This window comes from Lotus japonicus, chromosome 4 (genome assembly GCF_012489685.1).
Source record: "Lotus japonicus ecotype B-129 chromosome 4, LjGifu_v1.2".
In the NCBI taxonomy this organism is placed as follows: Eukaryota; Viridiplantae; Streptophyta; class Magnoliopsida; order Fabales; family Fabaceae; genus Lotus; species Lotus japonicus.
In genome coordinates, this window is record NC_080044.1 from 10,170,383 (window position 1) to 10,174,734 (window position 4,352).

The following is a 4,352-nucleotide window of genomic DNA, read 5'->3' on the forward strand; positions in this document are numbered from 1 at the left end:
GACTTAGGGGTGTGCAAATAAACTTGATCTGACCGAAATCGTTTCACCCAATAGCAAACTTTGACCTTCAACTTTAGTTTCAATTATTTTGTATATTTAAAAATAACGTAAGGCTTTGTTTATGAACCGGTTGGCCAATGTCTGAGGAAGATACATTTGGGGAGGTCTGTAGACACACTTCGCTTCAATAAGGCTTGGTGTCTAGAGGGCTTTTGGATCAGTATAGGCGACCTAGAGCATGAGTCTGACTTCTGAGTTCAATGTAGATCAACTCAGCCTAAACTCTCACCCTTAAGAAGCTTATCATTCACTAGTTTGAACTTTTAAGGAATATTTAAGTTAAAGATAATTAGGCATAATATTTAATCCTTGGCATATTCTGTAATATTTCTTAGAATATTCCTTATCATATTCTGTATTTTCTTGTTATAAACAATACATTGTCTACCTCACACAAGTTCTGGTGATAGTTATCGCATCTTACATGGTATCAAGTTACGGTTTCAAACACTAGCCCCCAAACCTTATCTTGTCTTCTACAACGCTGTGCGCCGCCACCGTTCTGTCCTCCTCAGTTCGCAGTTCTCTCTCTCTCTCTCTCTCATGGCTGACGATGCTACTCCCCTATCTCTGCCCTTTGCTTCCTTGGTCCACATGATCACGGTCCGGCTCAATTCTGAAAATTTCCTTCTCTGGCGTAAACAGGTTACATCTCTTTTTCAAAATCAGAACCTATTTCACATTGTTGATGGTTCTATTGATCCGTCGCCGCAACTTGTGCAGCAAAATTTTGCTACTGCTACCTCTCCAGGTTTACGTGATGGTGTTTCGATTCCGAATCTTCGTTTTGCTCAATGGCAGGTTCAAGATCGGAACGTCCACAATCTCCTTCTTTCCTCCTTAACTGAGGGGCCTTATTTGAGACTCTCAATGCCAACACTGACATTCAATCACATCCTTCCATTTCCTATTTTAAATATCATTGAATTCAAAATTAATTATAAGCTAGCAAAATGGAGGGATGTGATTGCATGATTGTGTAAAACTTATTTACACTGTCAGTGCATAAAAATTAATCTCATAATAAAAAGCATTTTAACATATTTTAATAATTCATAATCTTATCATTGTCATAAATAAAATACTAGAGTACTAAAATAAAGCTTTACATCCCAATGTACCTAATGAAAGCTTTACATCCTCAATATATCATAAGAGCATGTTTAACTCCTCTAAGCGACAACTGCACTCTCATGTTGGTCTGCAAACAAAATAACCAATACCAACTACCACACCATCAATACCCATCTTCAACACGCCAAAATCACCAGATGTGTAAAATGTGAAGAACTCATTCCTTAGTGTAACATTCAGTGCAACACCACTATCATTTATCCACATGCTCTCATATGATACAAGATTGTCTGACTCATGGTCACGAGGAATAATAAGATCATCAAAAGTAGCAGTAGTAACACGGAAATCATCATCATGATTCTTATGTCTCTGCTTACTATTATTGTTTCTGCTATCCCTTTTTCATATAAAAGAGTTCTTCTGTATGTGCCCTTTTTTGTGACAATAATGACAATCCACATTCTTGTATCTAGACTAGGACGGACTTCTACTCTTATTTCTACCACCTTTTGGTACTTCATCTTATTCCTAAGTTAATTTGTATTTGTCTTCCTTCTCATCTCCTCATAGTACCAACACTTCATCAAACTTGATGCTCATTCCAGACAATTGATCTCGAAACCCCTTAAAATCAAGTGGTCTGAAATAGAAGACTCATCCTTATACCTCAAATTCATCAAGGAATTCAACAGATCCAATTTATTATTCCCTGATTTAGAAGCATACAAAGATTCAATCTTCGTTCATAAGGATTTTGCATCTTCCTACTAGCCATTTGATTATAAACATTATCTTCTACATACTTTTGGATGAAACCACAACCCTGCTAATGTTCAAAACTTCATTCCTCATTAGACATGTCTTCCAGCTTCTCAGTAGAAACCACAAGACGATGCAACTTCTTCACAAAAAACAAATCATTCATCTTTCCCTTTCACAAGTGATAATTAGTATCATTCAAACAAATCATATTTGTATTTGCTCCTATCATTCAAGCAAGTCAAATAGCCCCTTAACCAAAGAGCTTTGATATCATTCTAATAGCAGAAATAACCGAGTAATATGCAATGAATAATAAATTTTCCAACTTGAATCTATGAGGAGCAATAACAAATAAGCATAAACAACAAAAATAACAAATAAAGAGATGATTTTAGGGTGAAAAACATTCTCAATAATGTGAGAAGTAAAAACAACATGCACAAATCAGTAATCAAGCTCCAATGTAATCAAATAACAGTACAAAAGAGTATTAAAGCGCAACACAAATATGTTGAACAATTTGTCAATCAAATAAGCAAGAAACTCAAAATAGAGAACTTACAGATTATGAAAAACCAAAAAATTGTTATTGTTGGCGCCCAATTTAAACCACCTCAAACAGCTTCTTACCAATCAACCGTCCAGATTGAAATACCATGAGTCTCAAACCAACTGTCAAAATTTCAACCTGATCTGACAATGAACAAAGGAGAAATTTCTTATCTGCTATGAATGCCAACCAAATCTTTATCTTTTCTCTTTTCTCACTCGCCTCCATTTGTATACCAAACTCTTACCCTTACCATAATTGACTCATCTTTACCTGCTTAAGTGGATATTATGCCCCTCTCCACATAGTTGTGAGGGAGAGATTTGTTGGAGTACTCCCTTCCTATGTGGAGAAATGCCCCTCTCCACATAGTTGTTTTAAGATGCAAACACCAAAAGACAAGGCACAGCAAGCAAAATATGAATTCACCATTCAAACACAAATACTTGGAGATGGGTCGAATTAGCAATAAAATCAAATCAGGGTTTCGTGTGATGTTTGGGCCTTTGGGGATTACGGGGTCATTGCTCATCTGCATCAAATTGTTGAAATGGTACAGTTTTTTACTAATAGTAATACCAAAACAAAATCAATTCAGTTAGTAAAACGTGAAAGTGGTACAGTTCTAAAATAGTGGCACAGACAGCATCCAATTCAGTGAAGGTAGGCTTTGAATGATCGACTGAAGTATTACTTTGCCTATTTTTCACTTCTAGGTCGATTCATAAATCCTAAAAATTGAGACAGAACATACTTAAAATGTTAACAAACTATACGGAAAAATGTGAACAACAAATGTTCATCAAAGACATATCTATGGCCTCAAACACTGCAATAGAAAAATCCAGCATCACACGTAAATTTATGACTTTTGAAGATTGAAGCTGGATTTCATTTCAGACCAGATCAAAACCGAAAAAAAAAAAAGAAATAAATCAATCAAAACAACTTCAATTCAGAAAATACAGAGATGAAATTAATAGCTACAATGTAATGGCGTTTGGAGGCGGATTTGTGTAGAAAAAAACAAATCCGTACTATGATGCCATAGATTTTATGTGAAGGGCTTAATAGTAGCAGGGCACCCCGTAGAAAACCTACAGAGAATTCAGAGCCATTGTTAAAAAACTACTCTCCCCTATATGCCTTAGCCCTCAATATTATAAAGCAAACACACACAAGTAAAATCAAATTCTGAGCTCAAAATTTTGAAAGGTAGAAGGAGAAAACAATGGGAAGAATGAAAGTTGAAACCCTAGTTTTGTGTAGCGGCTCTGTGAAGTTATATAGCACATTACCCGGTTGGAAGAGAAGAAAGTTTGATGAGCTTTGTGTTCTTGCTGGGCTTTAAAGTAAAGGCCCATGTTTACATCCACAAGCATATTTTTGCTTATAATTGCCACTTATCTTAGCACGGCCCAGTGGCATGTGCCTCTTTAAATCAAAAAAGAGGAAATTGTTAGATAACGTGTTATAAATAAGATCTAAGCAAGTGATGAAAGATAGGAGAAGAGAGGAGTAAGAGTAGAGAGAATCAAGAGTTTTAGAGAATAGGTGGAATGAGGGGTTGGAGAACAATCGTGCTGATAACGTGTTAGAAATAAAGAGATGAACTAATATAAGCAAAGAGAAGAAAAGCAAGTAAAGAGAGAAGAGAGCAAAAAAAGAGAGAATAATCAGAATAGTGTGAATGGGGATAGGTTGCTTGATGCAACCTCCTCTATATTTATAGCTATAGACAATGGGTCAAGTATAGAGTCCATGGGCTTGGCCCAATGGTCATCCTATTCATAACAGAAATCACATTGATATTCCTCAAGTGATATATATTCATAGTGTAAATTTAGAATTTATTTACCAACATAGGGGAGTCACCTATTGACCAAAAGCTCTGCTAGGGTTA